Source organism: Trichosurus vulpecula, chromosome 1 (genome assembly GCF_011100635.1).
Source record: "Trichosurus vulpecula isolate mTriVul1 chromosome 1, mTriVul1.pri, whole genome shotgun sequence".
NCBI classification, from domain to species: domain Eukaryota; kingdom Metazoa; phylum Chordata; class Mammalia; order Diprotodontia; family Phalangeridae; genus Trichosurus; species Trichosurus vulpecula.
In genome coordinates, this window is record NC_050573.1 from 487,696,126 (window position 1) to 487,706,340 (window position 10,215).

At 38.0% G+C, this 10,215-nt stretch overlaps 1 pseudogene; it reads left to right on the forward strand.

Moving 5' to 3' along the window:
* Positions 1-8,303: 8,303 nt before the first annotated feature.
* Positions 8,304-9,347, forward strand: LOC118834886 (annotated as a pseudogene).
* The last annotated feature ends 868 nt before the right edge of the window (positions 9,348-10,215 follow it).

Genomic DNA, 10,215 nt, shown 5'->3' on the forward strand with positions numbered 1-10,215 from the left:
ATACCCTTCTTTGGGCCTGGGACTTTGAACTTAGTAAGACTTCATCAAAGGCACTTGAGTACTTTAGCATTCTAAAAGAGAAAATTGTAAAAAAAGTTCCACCTCAATTGCCATAACACATTCCACCTCTTCCAGGTTCCTTGGCTTTACACAATCTAAATAGCCATGGATTCTACAAGGAATAGAGGCATTATACATTGCTAACCAATCAGGGAATTAAAGCATAATATTCACAACATAACAAAATATATCATTCCCCCAAATATTTGTTTACAATACAATCACCATCCACCCTTAGGTCACAGCATTACAACTGTCTTTAGTAATACAGAGTGTCCAAGTAAAGTCCTTCTTGAGGGTGTGTCCTTCTCCCTACACTGCCATTACAGGCTTCCTCCCCATACCCTCAGGTACTGGCATGCTTTAATTGGCAAATTCCGAACACAAACAAAAAAGTCCAAATAAAGTTCTCTTGGGGATGCGTCCTTCTCCCCACATGGCTCCAGCTCCCCAGTTCCAAGTCCTGAGGGGTAGCTGGGCAACAGAGGCAACAGGGTAGGGTTCTGGGGGGTCCAGGGCACTTTCCCCCACTGACCATAGAGAACTCCACCCTCCTCCGAGTCACAAACTATCCAAAGAGAAGACAACAAGAAAGTATATTTAGTGCCTTGCTGCAAAGTTTCCATCTTGGCCCAGGGATGAACTCCAAACTCCTGGGTTCCTGGTGATCCTGCAGGAGGCAGCCACTCCTGGCTTCTGCCTGAATCCTGATGCAGGCAGCTCCCTGCTCTTGCTCTCACCTTCCCAAAGTTTTAACGGAGGCAGTCCTCCACTCTGGCTGGATCAGTATATCAGCAACTATTCACCTTTTGTCCCATCTCACTAACTGCTCATGCCAAGTCTGTATGAAGGCAGTTCTCTGCTTTTTCTCTTGCTTCACCCACTGGTTCAGTTCAGTCTGTACAAAGGCAGTTCTCCACTCCTGCCTCAAGGATCCACATACAATACAATCTCAGGACATCCACCTCTGCAGCACAGTCAGGAGCCTGGCTAATCCACTCAAGCCCTGGCTCTTGCCATCCATGCCAACCCCCCCACCCATGCCACCCGAAAGCTTCTGTTTGTGTTCCTCCCACAGATGCTACTTCAGCCTGTCTCCTCTGGAGTACTAGTAGGGTAGGGAGGGGAAGGAGAGATTATCTTCCAGGGTCCCTGCTCTAGGAAGCCCAGAAACCATTCCCATCACTGCTACTTTCCCATTTTTCTTCAGGTCTCTGATGCACCACAGAACCATAGCCACCACAAGTATAAAGAGCAACCCAATAATTGGGAAACATTCAACCACTATCTCAGTACCCCAAAACTCCATACTTTCCTTGTTATCTGCAGATCCTGATGACAATGCTTTTTTATATAACAGCGATGAGTCTAGCAGCTGCTGTGGCTCTATAAGGCCACAGAAGGGCTGCCAGCACAGGTACTTTTATCTGCTTTTCCAAGGAAAGCAACTTTAAGGGTTAAGAATCTCACTTTAATTAAACATACATATATCATTTACTTAATTCAGGGGGAAAGACCAGCACCCTGAACTTCAGAGCAAATACAAATAGAAATTACAAACAGAAGATATCAACAGATCAAATAACAAAATTTGACAGACAGGCTTTGTCTGATCAAGACATCCCATACATAGTTACCATAAAGAGAATCATCAACTTCTGGGTTTTCTTCAAGGTTGGGAGGAGGCGGAGACTCCAGTGGCTACCCAGAGTTTCCACATCAACACTCTTCCAGTGAGTGAGATCCCCAAACAAAATGCTAACCTCTGAGTTTATTATACCCTTTTTAGGGCCTGAAGGCTTCAAACCTAATCAGCAAAAGGGTGTGGGCCTGGGGTTTTGCACCTAGTAAGACTTAATCAAAGGCATTAGATTACTTTAGCATTCTAAAAGAGAAAACAGTAAAAAAAAAAAAAAAGTCTCATCTTAATTACCATTACAGCTCCCCAATGTGAAAACCCACAGGAAAGAAATAGCTACTTAGGAATAAGCAGTAAATAGTGATGATAGTGATTCTCATAGCTGTGAAACAAAGAGCAACACTATCTTAGAAATATCAAAATTCCAAAGGTTCTGAAAAACAATTAGAATGCACAGTAGCTTACAGTGTGTCACTAGTTATAAGTTCTGTGTAAAATATGGTGTAGGAGACATGAAGAACATACAAGAACCAATGGTTCTGTAATTTCTCTTTGATTCTAGATGCTTTCCTTAAGAATACACAATGCAATTCATTTATTCCTGCCCACTCTGTGTTATTCTTAATAATGCTGTTCTACATGTTTGCCATAGGAGATCAACCTAATGTATTAGACATCTTTTTTTTTCTCCTTAACTCAGCAAGATAACAATGCAACATTTCAGCTATTGCCCTTACCACATGACTAGTTAATTTTCTTTTATTATCATATTTTCACTTAATGATGTATTTTTTTTTTATTTCTCTTCTTCTAAGTTCTATTTTATTGAAATGTGAGGGACTACTCAAACTCCCTGGAAGTCTCTACATTATCCTCTGTGCCATAATTCTTTTAGAAAAATATTCTTCAAAAGTTGTAATGTTCTGTTTTTCACTCAGAGAGTATCATATTAAAAGTCGTTTTTTTTTTGTTTGTTTGTTTTGTTTTTGTTAAATTCTCTACAAAAGATTGGGGGTAGTTAAAGTAACTTTGCAATTTCATGAAAACAATGTGAGCCACCTTCCCCCTGTTTGATTTTAAAAATAAGTTATTTCGTGGGTTGGGTGGAGTCAAGATGGCAGAGTAGGGTGGGAAATTCCAGTTAAACTCTTTCAACAATTTTAAAATAACACGTTAAATCAAATTCTAGAAAGACACATATTCAACAAAAGGTCAAGGTCGGAAAATTTCCCAGGCCAAGAAAATTTAAGAGATTGAGCCAGGAGGGGTATGTGACACTTAGGTGGGGTCTGACTTAGAATGAATTCAGCAACAACTCGAGGCTTGGGCCTTAGAGGCAACTATGACAGTAGCAGCAGCACCTTCTACAACTCTCAGCTCTAAGAATTTTAAGAAGATTGAACAACTAGTGAGAAAGACATTACAGGAAATCACTGTATTAGCACTGAACATTGTTCAGCAGCTCCATAGTTCAAGGGAACAGAGAAGCACTTTCAGTCACAAGGGAATAGAGTATCTGCTCAAAGATCTAAGGCAGAAAGGAATGTGAACACTTATGGCTTCAATGTTGTAGGAGCCCTTCCTGAATAAGGACCAGAGTGAAGACTGATAGGGCAGTAACTATACTTCTCCTTGGAAGCATTAAGAACTTGCATACCCCCAGAACTAGCTGTGAAAATAGCAGCATAAAATTGTCCCTCACCCCCAAGGTGAACAGAACCCAACTGCTTCAGAAAGTTTAAAGGAAAGTAATAGACTGGAAAAAATTAGCAAACAGCAAAATAAAACCTGATCATAAAAAGCTACTTTGGCTATAGGAAAGATGATGCTACAAACTCAGAAGAAGATGATGATATGAAAATAGGTACAAGCAAAGCCTATTAAAAAAGGCAGATTAGACATAAGCCTAACAATTCTTGGAATTGTTAAAGAAAGTGATAAAGAGAGCAAGTTAGAAGAAAAATTGTTAAAGAAAATGAGATTGATGCAAGAAAATTATGAAAAGACCATTGTCTTTTGTTGGTAAATGAGGTGTAAAGTTTCACTGATGAAAATAAATTGTTAAACAACAGAACTGGACAAATAGAAAAAGAGCTACAAAAGCTCAAGGAAGAAAATAATTTGTATAAATTAGATTTTGGCAATTGGAAGCTAAATACTCTATGAGATATTAAGTAACAACACAGCCAAGTCAAAAGAATGGGGAAAAAAAAATTGAAATAGTTTTTTAGAAAATAAGTGACCTGGAAAACAGGTCAAAGAGAGATAAATAAGAAGAATTATCCAAATCATATTTTGAGAAATTATAAAGGGAAACTACTCTGATATCTTACAATCAGAGGATAAAATAGAAATTAAAATAATCTATCAATCACTTCCTGAAAGAACTCTCAAAATGAAATTCCTTAGTAATATTTTACAAGAAGAAAATACTACAAAAAACCAAAAAGAGACCATTCAAATACCGCAGACCCACAGTAAGGATCACAGAAGATTTAGCAGCTACCACAATAAAGAGGAGGAGGTTTTGGAATATGATATTCAGGAAGAAAAAGGAGCTAGGATTAGAACCAAGAACAACCTACCAAACCATCAGCAACCATTATTTGTAATGGGGATAATCTAGAAGTCTTCCCAAGTAAAAGCAGGTGTAAAAGTCATTCAAAAGACAGTGGGGGGAAACGTTAAAAATTATTTGTAAGTTAAATACTCTATTTCTAAAGAATTGGTGGGTGAAAGAACAAATTACAGAAACAATCAATAATCACATTAAAGAGGAGAGCACTGAGATAACACAGCAAAAGACAAAGCAGTACTCAGGGGAAAATATATGCATCTGAAATCTTAAATCAGTAAAAGAAAGAATAAACAAATGAATGAATTGGATATGCAACTTAAAAAAAAACCTAGAAAAAGAACATATTAAAAATCCCAAATTAAACACTAAAACTAAAATCATAAAAATTAAATAAAAGAATAAAATTGAAAATAAAAATTGAAATAACACAAATTATATATAAAAAATAATATAGATAAAACAATGGTTAATTTGATTTTTAAAAAAGAAAACCAAATTACCAATATCAAAAATGAAAAGGGTGAACATACCAATAATGAAGATGAAATAAAAGCAATTGAGAAAAGATTTTGCCCAATTATATATTAATAAAATTGATCATCTAAGTAAAATGGATCAATATTTATAAAAATATAAATTGCCTAGATTAACAGATAAAGAATTAGAACATTTACATTACCTTATCTTAGAAAAAGAAATTGAACAAATAATAAATGATTACTTCTATCATTAAGGCAAGATTCATGACCTTGAAGATGACCACGAACATGACTGTATAGTTTGGAATCCCAAAGTATAAGAGATTCTCTAGTTAGGATGCAAGGGAAGTTCAATATTTATTTAGACACCAGAGGATCAAATCCCAAAACCAATAACCCCGATTCAACATAGCAGTAATTGTTTTCCATCTCAATGTAACAAAATGAAATTATAACACAGCATTGCAGCAAAAAACCAAGTCACCCTGTAACCTTCCCCCCACTTGGGCCTTCCTTAAAACACTCACAAATCTCAACTGTCTGCTTGCCCATGTTTTCTCACCTCTCAATTCTCTCATCTCTGCAGTTCTCTGGTCTCCACTCTGCACTCTGCACTCTCTCTGCAGCAATCTGAGTTCTGTAGCTCACTACTCTACATAATTTCACCTCTGTTTTCTCAGAGTTCTTACTTCTTCTCCTTGGGGTGAATTCTGACATTAATGGCTACCTTCTGTGTGTATATATACTCTTCTTAGGGCCTGAGGGCCTCATGTCCAGTCAGTGAAAGGAAGTAGACCTGAGTCTTTGCACTTAGTAAGTAAAAGGTGTAGGCATTCCTCTAATCAAACTTCCCTTAACTAACCCCACTTGAAGCCTATTAAATGAGCTGGAAGGATCTTTAATCACTTGTTGGCATCATACTACTCTAAGAAAACATCCCCAGGATTATATGGATTTGCAAGTGAATTCCACCAAACATTTAAAGAACAATTAATTCTGATATTATTTAAACTACTTGAAAAAATTAAGGAATCCTACAAAATTATTTATAAAACAAAATGTGATTTTGATGCCTAAATAAGCGAGAGCAAAAATGGAAAGAGAAAACTATAGCACAATGCCACTAATGAATATTGATGTAAAAATTTAAATTAAATACTAGCAAGGAGGCTATAGCAATATATAAAGATAATCACACATTATGACTAGGTTTGTTTTATACTAGGAATCTAGGGTTGATTTGATGTTAGGAAAAATGTAAGCATAACTGACTACATTAAGAAAAATCATTTAAACATATAAATATCTGCAGAAAAAATGTATTTGACAAACTACATCACCAATTCCTATTAAAAATAGGAAAAAGCATAAGAAAAAATGGTATCTTTCTTAAAATTATAAGTACTATCTACCTAAAACCAAGAGCAATTGGGTAATAGGGATGAATTAGAAGCCTTCCCAGAAAGATAGGTGTGAATCAAGGACTTGCATTATCATCAATATTATTCAATATTATATTAAATAAGCAATAAGAAAAGAAAAAAGTAAATTGAAGGAACAAAAAATAAACAGGGAAAAAATGAAAATATGAAATAGTTCATTGGAAAACAAATGACCTTTTTCTCTGGAGATGGATAACATTTTCCAACCTGAGTCTTTGAAAGTGTATTAGATCAATGTATTGCTGAGAAGAGCTGGGTTATTCATAGTTGATCATCACACTATGTTGCAGTTACTGTGTACAATGTTCTTCTGATTCTGCTCATTTCACTTTGGATCAGTTCATGCAAGTCATTCCAGGTTTTTCTGAGAGCATCCTGCTCATCATTTCTTATAGCACAACAGTATTCCATTACATTCAAATACCACAACTTGTTCAGCCATTCCCCGGTTGATGGGCATCCTCTCAATTTCTGTGCTACCACAAAAAGAGCTACTATAATCATATTTGTCCATGTAGCTCTTTTTTACTTTTTTGTTATCTCTTTGGATCAAAGGGTATACACAGTTTGGTTGCCCTTTGAGCACATTTCCAAATTGATCTCCAGAATGGTTAAATCAATTCACAACTCCACCAACTATGCATTAGTGTTCCAATTTCCCCACATCTTCTCCAACATTTATTCTTTTCCTCTTTTGTCCTATTAGCAATCTGATAGGTGTGGTGTGGTACCTCAGAGCTATTTTGATAAAGAATTATTTATATAGACTTAGAAAAATAATAACAGAATTCATCTGGAAAATTAAGGATATTAAGGAAATCAAAGAAAAAAAAAGTAAAGTAGGTGGCCTAGCTCTACCAGACTTCAAACTATTTTGTAAAGTGGTTATTATCAAAACAATCCAGTACTAGCTAAGAAACAGAGTGGTGGATCAGTAGAATAGATAAAGTACACAATAAAGAGCAGTAATTGACCCTAGCAATCTAGTGTTTGATAAACCTAAATAACTAAGTTTTGGAGGCAAGGGCTCATTATTTGAACATCATTGCTAGGGAAACTGGAAAGCATTTTGGCAGAAACTAAGCATAGATCAACATTTCATGCAATTATACCATGTTATGATCAAAATGGGTAAATGATTTAGACATAAAAAATGTAGTATCAAAAGCAATGTAGAAGAACATAGAAAAATTTACCTGTCAAATCCATACATAAGTGAAGAATTTATGACCAAACAAGAGACAGAGAGGATCACAGGAGGTAAAATAGATAATTTTGATGACACATAATTAAACAATTTTTACACAAATCAATCTGATAAAAATTAGAATGAAATCAGGAAACTAGAAAAAATACAGTTTCTCTAACAAAGGCCCTATTTTTCAGATAAATAGGGAATTTAGCCAAATTTATAAAAAAAAGTCCCCAATTGTTAAGTGGTTACAGATTATGAACAGGCAGTTTTCAAAAGCAGAAATCGATGATATCCATAGTCAAATTAAAAAAAAATTCTAAATAAGTATTCAGTACAGAAATGCAAATTATAACAACTCTGAGGTTGTTGTAACCCAGACCCATCTGATTGATTAACATGACAGAAAAGGAAAATGACATGTGATGGAGGGAATGTATTCAAATAGGTTCATAATGCATTGTTAGTGGAGTTGTGATCTGGTCAAACCATTCTGGAGAACAATCTGGAACTACGTCTGAAGGGCTGCGAAGCAGGACGTATCATTTGGTCCAGCAATAACACTACTAGGTCTGTTTCTAAAAGAGATCAAAGAAAAAGAAAAAAAATGACACATATAAAGAAAAAATATTTATTGCAGCTGCTTTGTGGTGGCAAAGACTTTGAAACTGAGGGAATGTCCATTAGTTGGGGAATGGCTGAACAAGTTATGTTATATGATTGTGATGGTACACTATTGTGTTACAAGGAATGATGAGGGGGGGACCTGGGGCAGGTGGGGGTGCAGGGACCCTGGATGAATCCCCCCCACCCCCTGCCCCAGGCCTCTGGGACACCTCAGTTTCCTCCTCTATACTATAGGGTTAACTATTATAAACTATAGGTCATTATATAAATCATAAGAGACATTGTAATGGCAGAGAAGGTACCTGGGGGCATTAGCCCCCTGCAGCAGATGGTGGCATCAGGCACAGGGACCCTTGTTACTTCCATTTTCATGACCCCAGTGGATGTGGTAAAGCTCATACTACAGTCGCAGCCCTATTACCCCACCAGCGGGCAGGCACAGTCTCAGGGATCCTGGAGAATTCCCTATTTAAAATGGAAGTGTATGCTTTACTGCAATGACATTTTAGAGTCCCTCTATCTGTGTCAGAATGGTTCTGACTGTGCTATCTGCTACCAATATCCCACCTACTTCACAGGCATCACAGATGTCTTCGTGAAGATAACTTGGCAGGAGGGTTCCAGGACTCTGTGGAGTGGTCTCCCCACAACTCTAGTGATGATGGTGCCTGGCACTGCCATTTACTTTACCAACTATGACCAGCTCAGGGGTTTCTTATGCGGCCGAGAAGTGACTTCTGACCTCTATGCACCCATGGTGGCTGGAACTACTGCCTGACTGGGACTTGTGACTGTGATCAGCCCCCTGGAGCTGGTGAGAACAAAGCTTTAGGCCTAGCATCTGTCCTACCATGTCCTACCTGTGTCAGGGCAGTTGTGTCCCAGGGTGGCTGGTGCTCTCTGTGGCTTGCCAATGCACTGAGGGATGTACCTTTTCAGCCCTGTACTGGTTTAACTATGAGTTAGTGAAGATATTGCTATGTAAAACGGCAGCCAAGGACTGGACTTCAGTCAGCATCAGCTTTGTGGCTGGAGCTTTCTCAGGAACAGTGTCTGCTGTGCTCACACTGCCTTTTGATGTGGTAAAAACTCAGTGTCAGATGGAGTTATGAAGTGTGGGAGCCTTGAGAGTGACATCCCACATTCCTCTTCCACCTGTCTGCTACTCTGACAAATTCAAGCTGAGTCTGGGGCCAGAGGACTCTTTGCAGGCTTCCTCTCACAGATCATCAGAGCAGCCCCTTCCTGTGCAATCGTGATCAGCACCTACAAATGTAGCAAAATTTTTTTCCAGAGACTGAACTTGGAAAAATGCCCTCGGGGACCTTGAGGGGAGAATGGGAGAGAGAGAGATGGAAGATACCAACCTCCAGGGTCTCCTGAGGAGGCCAGCTATGGCCCTCAGCAGGAAGAGGAGACTTACACAAACTTTCCTTATCATGGGGGCTATGGAGCAGAGTGTCACCCTCTGCTCTGTGTGGCAGAGGGTGAGTAAGATGCCCACTTGACCTTCCCTCCTACTTGGGAATACTAGGACACCATGCAGGGAACAAAACTCCCCTCTTTTTCCATGTTTTCTCTCCACTTTCCTGCAGACCAAATGCCCCCTGCACTTGGCACCACACCCCCTTCCTTAGAAACATAATCTGCTGTTGTCCCTTTGTTTTTTCCTCTGGATATCTATCTCAGCCCTTGGTCCAGCTTTGTCTTAATCTCCTCCTTATTGAATCCTTTAGATCCATAATGACGCTTTGTTACCCCCTCCCTTCCTAGGTGTGCAGTAACCACGTCTTTCATGATCCATTCTAGAATTTTCTCAGGAAGTATAGTCAATCTCACTAGTCACTATTTTGTAGAATATATCTTTTCCAGTTTTGGAAAATGGAAACAACATTTTTTTTTTGCTTTTCCAATCTTGCAGTATATCTTTACCATTCCCATCATCTTTCAAAATACCACATATTGACTTTGAAATCATATCTGCCATTTCTTTCATGATGTGATGTTTTGCTTCACCTGAAACAGGTGAATTTTAATCCATCAAGCATCTTTTTTGCTATCTCCTTACTTATCTTTGGTATCAGCTCTTTCCAGTCATTTTTGTTTTGTCCTTTCCATATTCTCCTTTGCAGAAAAACAAAAGAAATAAAAACTCAGCAGGTGTGTCCTCTTTCTTGTCAATTATTACCATCTCCTTG